This window comes from Rhinolophus sinicus, chromosome 14 (genome assembly GCF_057876585.1).
Source record: "Rhinolophus sinicus isolate RSI-liver-muscle chromosome 14, RSI-T2T, whole genome shotgun sequence".
In the NCBI taxonomy this organism is placed as follows: domain Eukaryota; kingdom Metazoa; phylum Chordata; class Mammalia; order Chiroptera; family Rhinolophidae; genus Rhinolophus; species Rhinolophus sinicus.
Genome location: NC_142514.1, coordinates 31,946,398 through 31,961,196, shown reverse-complemented (window position 1 = coordinate 31,961,196; position 14,799 = coordinate 31,946,398). Strand labels below are relative to the sequence as shown.

Genomic DNA, 14,799 nt, shown 5'->3' with positions numbered 1-14,799 from the left:
GCTTCTCTTCTCCACACCCCCACCCAAGGAAAAAAAAAAAACCACACACAATCTGGAGTGGGGGTGGGGTCTGTCTTCCTTGTCACACAGGGTAAATCAAAAGCTGGTCATGTTGGGTTTTTCAAATGCTTCTCATTTAACAAGTCTTTGTATTTGCTTTTGTTTCGTATTTATTGGAAAATGAAAAACGATTTTTTTTGCTTTTACTCCTTGGAGCTTTTAGTCAGTTTGTTAATCTTATTAAATATGTAAATACAGCAGTCCTGATTTGTGGAATGGTTAGGGAGAAGGAAAAAAATAACAGTTTAACATTCACTTGCTACGTGGAAAATTAAAGACTCTTTTTTTTTCTTTTTGAATTATTATAGCATTCTGGAAGTGCACATTATCTTTATGCATTTTATTGTACAGTATATGCTCATATTTATTGAAAAAATACTGATTTTTGAAAGGAGTTGGAGAGAGGTTTTTAGAATTAAACAAGCACAGGAACACACATACACCCGCACTCCAAACATCTAGCTCTCTTATCCCCAGGTAAAACTAACCTATTTGAAATTTTTTTCTTCTGAAGAGTAGTACATCGGGGTTTTTCACATAGTAGAACTAACCTATTTGAAATTTTTTTCTTCTGAAGAGTAGTACATTGGGGTTTTTCACATAAAGTAATCTGTTTATTGAGAATCACTGAATCCTGTGTTTCTGTTTAACACAACAGTGTACCGCAATTTGCAAATATGAAATGTAAATTTATCACAGTGACAGTGAATTGAGAAAGTTTTGTTTATTTGAAAAAAGCTAATCCTTTGTGTGTATATTTCAAAGAATAAATTGAATTATTAATTAAGATCTACAGTTTTAACACTGAAATACTGAAAACATGAAAATAAATATAGGCATTTATTAGTCTGTAAACTTTATTCTTTGTATGAGTTTAGCTCAGTTAACTTAAGCTTCTTATTTAAAATAGTTTAAAAAGTGTCAATTTAAGTTGTTATTTTATAGTAAGATGGATTTGCAAGACTGCAAACTTGAGAGGGAAAATGAGGGACAGGAAGAGTTTTATAGAAGTATATATTTTAAAAGTGATTATAACATCAAGTTCCAAATGAAGTCAGATTTTGTGGGGATCCAGGTCATGTTTAAATTAGATATTTTTCTTTCATAATATGATAGTCGACGTGCTTATTGGGGGTGATGAGCTCTTTCTTGTATGATACTTTCAGGGACTGGAGAAAAGACACACCAGTTTCTCACTTTGGATTTCATAGATGAAAGTAGGAGAATGAATTAATCACTTTTAGATATATCATGCTATTTGGGAACCATGAGCCGTGTAATCTTAATTTTTCTAACCTTAATTTATGCTAATGAGTGTGAAGAGAAATATATTCTATTTCATATCATTATTAGTTCTGTATCTTGGCATGAACCACCTTATAATATGTAAAATTAGAGACTCATCCCTCATCATTTAAACTTAAAATGTGAGTATGTGACTTAATCTAGAAGATAGGTTTTATAAAAGTATTGCCAAAAGATGAGTGGGAAAGTAATTTGAATATAGCAAGATAGTAATCAAGTTCTTCAGTTTATATTCATCACTTCAGACTCAATTTAATTACTAAGAGATGCTAATTAAAAATTCTACATATTTCCTTCCTGTTTCTAAGCTATAGTTATAACCTCAGAATTGGGAAGTTAGTGAAACCTGATGATTTTAAAGAAAAGATTCATAAGGGGTTTTAAATGAGGAAAACAAAAAGACTTTAAAATAAATAAATACATTTAAAAAATAAAAACTGCATAACACAAAATAAAGATTTTGAAGGAAAATAAATTAGATAACACCAACAAAAAACTTGTAGAAAAAGTAGATATATTAAATTCAGTAACTTCTGATTACTTTCCATGTGGAATCTGGTAATGGGAAATCATGGACTGGCTGAAAAGTACTCTGTAGAAAACATTAGATTTTGAATCAACTAAAACTTTCCCAGCTTGATGTGAACAAATGGGAGAACTACAGGTTGTTAAGTTCAAAGGTTACATTTCTTTTACATAACAGTACTGAATTAGAAATATTGTTCCTTTTAAAAGGGGAAAATTGTAATTTAGTCTTTTTGTGGACATCTGTAAGTTTGAAGCTATGTGAAGTCTGGGCTGTCAGTATTATGAAGGTAATAGAGTGAGATGTTTTAAGCATCTGAATTTTTAACCTGTTTAAGAAGCCAGTGGAAATAGCAGTAGTATAAATCTTGGTAAAATACTTATTCAGGCGTCTGTAGATGGTATAAGAATGGGACAACTATAATCATTTTGAGATGTGGACCCTTTTTTGCTATCCATCATATTTTAAATCAATTTCTTTGTTTGATAAAACTTAAAAGTTTGCACCTTCTCAGGGAAATCTGAATTGATTGAGGGAAAAGAAGCATTAACAGTTTTTCTCTCTTAAATGAATAAATATTATATATATTTGGATATTTAGATTTTTAAAAATTGGGTAAAGGCATGCAGGGCCTTCTGTGCTGGTACATCCTAATTATATAATATTTATCCAGAAATGTTTATAGATTCTGACAGTTGATTTCAACAAAACCCTATATTTTCAGTCTACACATTTTCTAATAAGCACATAATTTGTCCTTGGAGAGTCTTCAAGACTAGAGTCACTATGCTAAGTACTACCTTATGTGGAACAAGTGTAATTACAAAGTCAATAATAATAAAAAGGTCCATTTCAGGAAGTTATCCATAGCTTAAACATCAAGTAGTAAGTTTATCATTATGGGCATTGTATATTATCAATAAATGTCTGAAATTTTTCTGTGGTACAACTTGTGAGATGCAGCAGTAACAAGTATTACAGCTGTTGATTTTTATATGTAATTTATTTTGAACTGTATTATTTGGGGGAACAGAAGATATCCTTAGCTAAAAGGCTTTATAGCACTGTATATAAGTTAGAATAGATGCAAAATCATAATAAAACTTCATGTGGGGAAAAATTACTTAATTTATATGTAAGATATTCAAGCACAGAGGCAAGGATACCTTTAAGGGATAAGTGGTAGCATTTCTTAGAGTAGAAACTTACCAAGTTTTAAAATCACAGTGCTTTTCTTTTTTCTTAAAGCAATGAGTTCTCTCCCTCCCCGTCCCTGCCAACACATCACATACAATCTTAATATTCAACAAATGTTGAATGGTGACTCTTAAAAACGGACATCTCAGTGTTATAAAACTAAAAAAGAAAAAAAAAGATAAACCTGAATTTTCAGTATGAGTGTGGTATTGGAAGTTATGGGGAAAACTAATCTTGTGCATGTAATAAAGTGATAGCATTAAGCAGTGTGAGTGTTACAAAATGTGTATCTTCTATGTTGACTAACTGTTTTATGGGAAGAATGATGATTTAGCGATTTCTTCAAATGAAAGCTTTAGATGAATACTTATTGAAGGTGACTTTCTCAGGATAGAGCTTTAGATTTTAAAGATAACGAATAAACTAAAGATAGTGGATTTTATTTTAGAGGTTATCTCTACTTCAGGAATTTCAAGATATATTGCAAAGTCTATACTTGGAGGTGAAAGGGATGTGTGAGTATGAAGTCTAAATTTTGAAGTGAAAGGAATGAAAATTTATGCCTATGTGAAACAATTTCATTTTTCTTGTTTCAACAATGGCTATTAAAAATCAAGACATTAACTGTCAGTATCCTATTAGAGTGATGGTTATATGAATTTGAATACATGTGTTACAATGTATAGCAATATACCCCCAAAAGTCAAATTTAGTGTACTATATTTTAGGAAATAATTTTTAAAAATCAAGACATTAATATGTTGGTAAAGTAATGTACAAAAGAGATACTGAAAATGCTGTATTAGTTTTCTGTGGTTGCTATAACCAAGTGCCACAAACTGAGTAGCTTTAAACAACAGAAGTTTATTGTCTCTCAGTTCTGGAGGCTGAAAATTTGAAATCAAGGTATCTGCAGGACAGTGTTCCCTCTGAAACCTATAGGGAATCCTTTCTTGCTTCTTCCTGGCATCTGGTGGTTTGCTGCAGTCTTTGGCATTCCTTGGCATACAACTGCATAACTCCAATATTTGCCTTCCTTGTCATATGGCATTCTTCCTGTGTGTCTCCGTCTTCACATGGTCATTTTATAAGGACAGCAGTCATATTGGAGTAGGGGCCCACCCTACTCCAGTATGACCTCATTTTAACTAACTACATGTGCAACGACCCTATTTCCAGATAAGGTCACGGTCTGAGGTACTGGGGATTAGGACTTCAACATACCATTTTTGGGGGGACAAAACTCATAACAGTTTTTCATACTTGTTTCTTGTTACATAGCAGAGTTTCATGTGAATTTTAAACTTTTTAAATTGGATGTGGCTTAAATTTGGAAACCACCATATTCATTTAATTAGGTAAGCATTATTTTAACTTAATTGATTCAATTTGCATGATTAATTATTAGTATTTTAAAATACATTTCCATTTACATTTAGTACATTGAATTTTTTTGACAGATAAGTAGTTATTTAAATGTTAAACCTGTCATTATTCTTTATTAAAAATGATGACTATGCAACTCACCACTCAGGGTATACATGCATGGATGAACAGATTACTGTGGGATTTTTTTTTCATGCATACCATTTATAAATCATCTTTAGAAATAGGTAACCCTGAAAGCATATGAACCATGTCTTACTCTGTTTTCAAATCCTAAATTACATGTTTTAGAATTAGAGTTTGATATAACAAATAGACTATTATACATCCATTCCAGATTACTTTCATGTGAATTTTCTACCTTGTGGTTTATTTATAGGTTATTTTTTTCCTGATATAGACAGCATGGCTCTTGGCTACTTTTCACCTATCATCGTGCTGGTATGTCAAAGAAATCACACTCATTATAATATTAACATTATCATTATATTATCATATACTAAAATTCTTTGATACTTTTCATGATCATACTTGTATATAGCCAACTGATTAATTTATGGTTCTCAGTATTTAGAAAAATTGTTCTCCCCTTAGGATGTATAATGTGAAATACCCTAAGTTGGTGCTCAGTAAATGTTTATTGAATGAATGAGTAAATTGTTACATAACATTTTTATATTTATGTAGTATGCACATATTATTTTATTGATTTACATCATTGATTTATATATAACTTGAGCCTAGGAGATATACTGGCATTTTGTAATTTCTGGATGTTTCTGCTTTTTAAAACATTACATAGATTTAAAAAAAAACCAAACCCTTGAAGCTTATTATTAATGAGTTCTTGATTCCTTCATTGAACATTTAGTCACTTGTTTAGTGCAAGGCTCAGTAGTAATTGTTTACTTGTTTTGGTATTTGATATCCAAAATACTTGGTGTTTTCCTACCATAGAATACAAACCCAGGTTGGAGACTTAAATCTAAACCTCTAAGGACTACATTATGTTGTCATTTTATGTTGATGGGAGGCTAGAAACTGAGTGGGTACTTGACTCTTAAGAGATTCTCTGAAACCTGTTTTTGGAAGGTTTTATGTATGATAACATGTTTTTTGGTCATTTGCTTGTTTCTCATTATAATGGAGTGATGAATGTGTTACATAGGGTAGTATAAAGTTGTTACCTTTAAAAACAGATTATTGAATCAAAAGATGAAGTACCCTTCTCCTTAGTAGTTTTCTTACATTAACACATTAAGAACAGTTGTTTCTATACTTTTAGTCCTTAGGGAAATGTAAATTAAAACCCAATAAGTAGAATGGCTACAAATAAAAGACTTACAATACCAAGTGGCAGCAATGATGTAGAGCAACTAGAACTCTCTTACATTGTTGTTGGGAATGCAAAATGATAAGACACTTTGGAAAACAGTTGTTTATAAGGTTAATTGTATACTTAATCATAAGATGCAGCAACCCTATTCCTATCACTTTAGAGAAATGAAAACATATATTCATATAAAGACGTGTACTTAAATGTTCAGAGCAGTTTTATTCAGAATAGACCTAAACTGGAAACAACGCAAATGCCTATCAAATGGGTGAATAGATAAACAAATTGTTGTACATCCATACAACACAATAAAAAAGAACAAATTACTGATAGTTAAGGGACATGGATGAATCTCAAAAGCAAAAGCATTGTGCTAAATAAAAGAAGCCAGACCCAAAAGAGTACATACAAAACAGTTCCATGTATGAAATTTTAGAAAGCCCAAAGCTATAGTGACAGAAAGTAGATCAGTGGTTGCTAGGGGAGAGGGAAGTGGGGCATAAGGAAACTTTTTTGGGTGATGGAAATGTTCTATATCATGATTATGGTAGTGGTTACGTGACTATTCATTTGTCAAAACTTATTGTACACATAAAATTGGTAAATTTGATTGAATATAATTGTACTTCAAAAATTTGATTTTAAAGGAAAGAATAGTGGGTTCCAATCTTGGTTTTACATTAAAATCACCTGGGGAGATTTTTTTTTTAAAAAACAGAATGCCCAGGACTCATCCCAAATTAATCAAATCAGGATCTGTTGAGAATGAGGACTGAATTTCAGAATTTTAAAAAAGCTCCTAAGTAGTTTTATATGTGGCCAAGTTTGAAAAAAACACTGCTCTAGAAAAATGATCATCTTTGTTAGTGTTATCAATGTTTTAAAACTTGTAGGCAATCAAAACATTATGTAATATTTATTACACAAATGCTGTGGACCATGTCAAGTTTCTTTTCTACTTCAATCTATTCTCTTTTACCTATCTTTAGACTTATTAACGGATCTCAGGAAAATTATTCTTTTACCATTTAAAGAATGTCTGTTTTGGAAAGGTCTTATGCAAGAGTATACAAATTCTTTGTCATTGTTACCATCAAAAGACACTTGTATAGATGTGATGCCAGCATATTTTATTCATGTTTGTTCACTCATTCATTTATAAAATTATATTTAATATTTTTTAATGCTCTGTGCAAAATAGAACATAATTTCTATATTTAAAGAGTACACAGTTTAGTATAGAATACACATATAAAATAGCATTTAACACCATATTTTGTAATAATACAGATAGTTACTGTGGAGACAAAGAATAGGAAGTGATTAACTGGAGAAATGGGGACAGCTGAATATATTGCTCTATTTTAATATAATTGCAATGATAAGAAATATTAAAATTATGCCTAATATTACAAAAAGATTGAAAACACTACTTTATTGCTTACAAGTTAGATTAACCCTTCGTGAAATCCCTTTTGTATTGACATTTCTATGTCCTGTAATACTCTAGTCCATAATGATTCAAAGGAATAACATTGGCAGGCAGGGAGATGACAAAAATATTACCAGATATTAATCTTTTTTCCTCAGAATAAATTTTATAGATTTCTATTTTTAGGATAGCTTTGTTATCTTTTATAATTCTTTTTTCTTTGTTAAAAATATTGTTGCTTCTTTTAGATACAAATATATGATAGAGCTAATCAGCAAAATAGATTTTGGTCTATCCAATCATTATCTTTGCGGTCTGTAAGCAACAGGAAGATGTATTATGTCTTTGAAAGCCTTGGAGATAATTACATTTTTCTCCTATTCATTCGTGGTTTTATTGAATGGAAGCCTGCAGCATTAATACATTCAGGAAAAGCCAGCCTGTTTTTATTTTGCTTAAATATATCAACACCTGATAATTGTCACATGACTGGCAAGCATCACCAACACACATTGATGTTAGCAATATAAAATCCTTCCCCGTGTAATAGTTACATACGGTGAAAAAATAATCTTCCTAATTTTTTCTCTTACTCAATATTATATTATAGTACTCCACTGTCATATACATATGCATATATCTACCGTATATATTATCACATGTAATATATAATATAATATATTATCACATATATGTAGGGACTATGCAGCAGGTAGCTTCAGACTTCTGGATTTCAGTTTCCTCAACTGTAAATGAACAGAATGATGGTACCAATGGTAATTTTGAGGATAAATGAATTAATATTTAAAGTATTTAGAACAGAGCCAAGCCCTTATTAGGTGCTATGTAAATATTCGCTATCATTATTATACCAAAATTGTTGGGAGTATTCTGTATGTATTACCTTTCCTTCTTCAACCTTCTCCCTACCTCTGAAGCCTTTTCAATTTGACTTGTGCTTTCACTCATTATATTAAAATTGATCTCTTAAAGGTCAACAGTGACCTCATGATTGCCAAACACAATATCCTTTTTCCATCCTCATCCTTCATGACCTCTGCATAGAATTTTCTGTAGTCTACTACTGCATCTTCCTCTTGAAATGCTTCTTCCTAGATTTTTGTTTTACTTCACCATACTGGTTCTCTTTCTAACTTCCTTCTTTAGTCTCTTACTCCACAAAAGTAGGATATACCTTCTTGCCCCAAGCTTTCTACTTTAGTAATCATATAGCTTCAATTACTGTTTTATAAACATAAGGATGTATCATCTAATGATGCATCCTTTAAATTTTGTTTAAAGCAACTCTACTCATTTTCAAGTGAAATCTTAGATGGTATTCCAGTTTTTGTAGCAGGAAAATTTGAGCTGCATTGGGGATTGGGGTGGCGTCCAGGACTCTTACCAGCTTTGCCACCTTTTTCCCTTTCAATCCCTGATATATCATACTTCCAGATAATCTTATCTTAGAATTTGGAGTCAGGAGATATGCCTTAATTTCTCATCTGTAAAAGTGTCAGTATTTTTGTGAGATTCTAAATTAATATATAGGAAAGTTCTTTATAAGTGTCATTGTGCAAATAATATGACGGTTAAGACTGCGTTGTTGTTTCTACTTCTGGAATTCAAGATCAGCATGTGTATTTCTTTGCCTGCTGGATATTTCTAAATGGATACCCTACTATCCACTCAAAATCAACATGTCTGATAAGGGATTAATGTCCAAAATATAGGGCTGGCCCTGTGGCTCAGGTGTTTGGAGGACCGTGCTCCTAATGCCGAGGTTGCTTGTTCAATTCCCACATGGGCCAGAGCTGTGCCCTCTATAGCTAAGATTGTGAACCACAGCTCTCCCTGGAGCTGGGCTGCTGTGAGCAGCCGGGGGTGGGCGTGAATGGCCCGCAGCCATCGTGAGGGGCCAGCGTGAGCGGCCGGCAGCTGGTGAGAGCTGCCATAAGTTGCTGTGAGCAGTCGACTGACGACTGGCAACTGACTGCCTCAGCCAAGGGGAGTGCAAGGCTTGTAATACCAGCATGGGCCAGGGAGCTGTGTCCTACACAACTGGACTAAGAAACAATGGCTTGAACCAGAGTGGGGAGAGGGGAGAGGCGGAAGAAGGGGGAAAAAATGTCCAGAATATATAAAGAACTCCTACAACTCAACAACAAATACCTAATTTAAAAAATGGGCAAAGGACTTGAATAAACACTTCTACAAAGAAGATATGCAAATGGACAATAAGCAGATGTGAAGATGCTCGACATCACTAATCATCAGGGAAGTGCAAGTCAAAATTACAATGGGAGATTTCCAGTCAAGATGGCAGAATAGGTAAACACTGTGCTTACTTCCTTTCACGATCTCATCAAAATTACAACTAAACTACAGAACAACCATCATTGAGAATTGCCTGCAGTCTATCTGAACTGAAGCCCTACAATAAGGACATACAGAAAAAGTCACCTCCAGAATGGTAAGAGGGGCAAAGTTGCAGAACGGATGTCCGGTCCTACACCTGCATGTGACCATTAGAAATTGGGACAGGTAGATGCGGAGGTCACCCCCAGAGGAGTGAGGGGTCCAAGTGCCACAACAGGTTCCCCAGCCCAGGGTTCCAGTGCTGGAGAAAGAAGTCCCCACAACTTCTGGCTGTGAAAACAAGAAGAGATTGTGGCTGAGTGAGATGAGGGCAGCTGCAGTCTTAGGTGCGCCTCTTAAAAGGCCTGTGTGCATGGCCTTACTTGTTAATGGACTCACTGGCTCTGAGCTCCAGCACTGGGGCAGCAGCTCGAAAGGCATCAGGGACATATGGGGAGGAACTGAATTTTCTGGCTGCAGGGTGAGGGCTGGAGGAGCAGCTTTCTCCTGGACAGAGGAGCTGCTGGAAGCCATTGTTTCTTTGTTGAGCCCTCCCCCCTCCTGGTGTGCCCAGGTGGCTGCCATATCTGAGTCTCCATTGACCTGGCTAACCCCATTCGTTTGCTCTGTCCTGGTGATTCCCTGAGACCCCACCCCACCCAACTTTCAGGCCCTACTAAGCTGCTCCCAGTGAATTTTCTGTATAAAGGCCCTACCTTGGCTCATGCTGCAGACTGTCTTAAAATCTCTCAAAGGTTCACAAAGCCCAAACAAGCAGCTTCTGGCTTTGTGTCCCCTACCTCTGGCTGAGCATCCCTGTGCCCAGCAGTAGCGACAGCCAACCTCGGTTCATGGCTTGGCCTTTTGAGGTACTTCCAAACCCAGCGTCGATGGCTGCCATCTGTGGATTGCTTTGTGGCTCATGCCAGGTGGCCCTGGGCAGGTCACAGACTGCGGCTGAACTTGGGATTGTGGTGGGGTCCCTACCAGGAGGCCCCAGGGCTCAGTTGCCAGCTTCGGACTCAGCTGGACATCACCTAGCCGCTTCCGGGGATGACATACCCAAAAGGCACACTGGGCAGGCACTAGAGCCCTGCTAAAGTGAATCCTCCTCTGTGGAGTCAGCCCCTGCACAACAGTGCCTCCATTGTACTCATGGTCAGTTCTCACAACGAATCAGCCCTGAGAGTCAATCCCTCCTATTGATGTGCGTATAGCAGCCAAGGCTCAGCTACAACAGGAAGGCAGACACAACCCACCCAAGGGACACACCTGAGCACCCAGCTCTGGAGTCAAGGGAGACTGTGCCACTGGGCCCCACAGAACACCTACTGCATAAGGCCACTCTACTAAGACTAGGAGAGAGAGCAGCCCCACCTAATACATAGAAACAAACACAGAGAGGCAGCCAAAATGGGGAGACAAAAAAAACTGTCCCAAATGCAAGAACAAAACAAAGCTCCAGAAAAAGAGCTAAACAAAATGGAGAGAAACAATCTACTAGACGCAGAGTTCAAAAAACTGGCTTCAAGGATGCTCAATGAACTCAGGAAGAACTTCAACAAAAAGATAGGAAACATAAAAAATGGAGATAGAAAACATAAAAAAGAACCAGACAGAAATAAAGAATACAACAACTGAAACAAAGAATACATTAGAGGGGCCGTCCTGGTGGCTCAGGCTGTTGGAGCTCCATGCTCCTAATGCCAAAGGCTGCAGGGTTGATTCCCACATGGGCCAGTGGGCTCTCAACCACAAGGTTGCCGGTTCGACTCCAGCAAGGGATCATGGGCTGTGCCCCCTGTGACTAACAACAACAATTGGACCTGGAGCTGAGCTGTGCCCTCCACAACCACTACTGAAAGGACAGCAACTTGCCTTGGAAAAAATCCTGGAAGTACACACTGTTCCCCGATAAAATCCTGTTCCCCTTTCCAATAAAATCTTAAAAAAAAAGAAAAATACATTAGAGGGAATCAGTAGTACATTAGATGAAGCAGAGGATCGAATCAGCAATTTAGAAGATAAGGTAGCAGAAAAGACCCAATCAGAACAGCAAAAAGAGTCCAAAAAAATGAGGACAGTTTAAGGGGCCTCTGGGACAACATCAAGCATACCAACATTGGCCTCATAGGTGTACCAGAAGGAAAAAAGAGAGAGCATGGAGTTGAAAACCTATCTGAAGAAATAGTGACGGAGAACTTCCCTAACCTGGCGAAGGAAATGAATATTCAAGCCCAAGAAGCGCAGAGAGTCCCAAACAAGACGAACCCAAGGAGGCCCACACCAACACACATCATAATTAAAATGCCAGAAGTTAAAGACAAAGAATCTTAAAAGCGGCAAGAGAAAAACAGTTAGATATCTACAAGGGACCTCCCGTAAGACTGAAAATTTGCAGGTCAAACGGAATCGGCACAAAATATTCAAAGTTGTGAAAAGCCAGGACCTACATACAACCAAGATTACTCTATTCTGCAAAGGTATCAGTTAGAATCGAAGGACAGATAAAGAGATTCCCAGACAAGAAAAAGCTAAAGGAGTTCATCATTACCAAACCAGAATTACAAGGAATCTTAGAGATGAAAAAAAATATATGAATAATACAATTGCAATAACTACATACCAACAATTACTTTAAATGTAAATGGATTAAATGCTGCAAATAAAAGATAGGGTGGCTGAATGGATAAGAAAACAAGACCTTTACATATGCTGCCTACTTCAGATTGAAAGATACACACAGACTGAAAGTAAAGGGATGGAGGAAGATATTTCATGAAAATGGAAATGAAAAGAAAAAAAATGCTGGGGTAGCAATACTTGTATCAGACAAAATAGACTTTAAAACAAAAGCTATAAAAAGAGGCAAAGAAGGACCCAGTAATCCCAATTCTGGGTATTTATTTGAAGAAAACCAAAATGCTACTTCGAGAGTGTGTGTGCATCCATATGTTCATTGCAACACTGTTTATAGTGGCCAAGATGTGGAGGCAGCCTGGGTGTCCGTCGATGGATGAATGAATAAAGAGTAGGTGGTATATACATACAATGGAATATTGCTTGGCCATGGTAGGGAATGGGTGCTTGCCATCTGCGGCGGCATGAATGCACCTGGAGTATAATAGTGCTGAGTGGAATAAGTCAGAGAAAGACAGATGCAATGTGATTTTGCTTATATGTGGCATCTAAAGAACAAAACAAACAAAACAGAAACAAACTCATACATACAGAAAACATTTTGATGGTTGCCAGATGGAAGGGGTTTGGGGGTAGGTGAGAAAGAGGAAGGGAGTAAGAAGTACAAGTTGTCAGTTACAAAATAGTCATGGGGATGTAAAGTAAAGCATAGGGAATATAGTCAATAATATGGTAATAATTATGTATATTGCCAGGTGGGTGGGTACTAGACTAGTCAGGGGGATCACTTCTTAAATTACGTAAATCTAACCACTATGCTGTATACCTGAAATTAATATAAAATAATATTGATTGTCAACTGTAATTTAAAAATTTAAAAAGGGGGGGGATAGGTGACGGGGAATAAAAGGTTCAAATTGCCAGGTATAAAACAAATAAGTCATGGGGATGTAATGCACAGCATAGGGAATATAATCAATAATATGGTGATAGTGTGATACAGGGTCAGGTGGTTACTGGACTTCTCATGATCACTTCTTTAAGTATATTAATGTTGAGTAATTGTGTATACCTGAAACTAATATTGTATGTTAGCTATGTTTCAATAAAAATCTTAAAAAAAACCAAAACACAATGGGACACCACTGTATACCCATTAGAATGGCTGTAATAATAAAAATAAATAAATAACAACTGTTAGTGAGGATATGGAGAAATTGGAACCATTGTGCTTCGCTAGTGGGAATATATTATAAAATGGTTCTGCTGCTGTGGAAAATGGTATGGCAGTTCCTCAAAAAATTACTTGATTGAGCAGTTCCATTTCTAGATATATAACTAAAAGAACTGAAAGCAGGAACTCAAACAGATATTTGTACATCTATGTTTATAGCAGCATAGTTACAATAGTCAAAAGGTGGAAGCAACCCCATCTCCATGGACAGATAAATGGATAAACAAAATTTGGTATATACTTACTGTGGAATACAGCCTTAAAAAAGAGGGAGATCCTGATATATGCTACAATGTGGATGAAACTTGAAGCTATTAAGTGAAATAAGTAAGATATAAAAGGGCAAAAATTATATGATCCCATTTATATGAACTACCTAGAATAGGCAAATTCATAGAGAAAGTAGAATAGAGGTTACCCAGGGGCTTGGGAGAGAGGAGAATGGAGAGTTATTATTTCATGGGCACACAGCATTTTCTTATAGGATGATGAAAAAGTTCTGGATATGGCTAGTTGTACAACATTGTGAATTCACTTAATACTACTGAACTGTACACTTAAAAATGGTTAAGTAGTAAATCTTATGTATATTGTATCCTAATAAAAAGTTTTTTTTTAAAGGCCACATGTGATATAATTGCATTTATATAAAATATCCACAATAGGCAAATCCTAGAGACGGAAAGTAGATTAGTGGTTTCCATGGTCTGGGGTAGGGGAAGTATTATATAATAATTGCTAATGGGTATGGGTTTCCTTTTGGGTTGATGAAATGTTCTAAAATTAGATAGTGATGATTGCTCAAATGGGTGAATATATTAAATACCACTGATTGTACACTCTTAAAGGGTGAATTTTATGATATAAGAATTATATCACAATAAAAGCTGTTATTAAAAAAGCAAATAGTCCAAATGAAAAACTAAAAGAAAAAATCTTCAAAGACATTCTCCTTAGCGAATGAGGTATAAATTCCTAAGCCTTATTTTTTGAGACCTGGATTCACTTTTCAGGGTTGCCACTTTGTAGCTGTGTAACCTGGGATGACATATTACTTAACCAATCTGTGCCTCAGTTTCTTAACTATAAAATGGAGACATAATACCATCTCAGAATGTTTATATCATAGTTAAATGAGATAATGTATTCAAAGTCAGCTTGGAATTTTTTACGCATTGTAGAGGTACTATGAATATTCTCTTCCTTTTCCCCTTCTCTGCCTCTGAATAGTCTATCCATCTATTAAAAATACCATTTTCTTATCGACTTAGTTGAAATTAAACTTTCTTTTCACTTTAGTCCTATGCATTATTCTGCACTTGTTT

The 14,799-nt window shown here is 35.5% G+C and overlaps 1 protein-coding gene across 5 annotated transcripts in view; it reads left to right on the top strand.

Moving 5' to 3' along the window:
* ZSWIM5 (zinc finger SWIM-type containing 5) overlaps window positions 1-14,799 on the top strand; it is a 145,151-nt gene that overhangs the window by 1,245 nt on the left and 129,107 nt on the right. Inside the window, exon 1 of one of the 5 annotated variants that reach the window (XM_074334627.2) lies at window positions 4,854-4,915. The exons of the other annotated variants lie outside the window; for them this stretch is intronic. The gene's annotated coding sequence lies outside the window, so the exon portion shown is untranslated. Of the gene's footprint in view, window positions 1-4,853; window positions 4,916-14,799 lie in introns of those variants that run through there. 5 annotated transcript variants of the gene reach the window in all.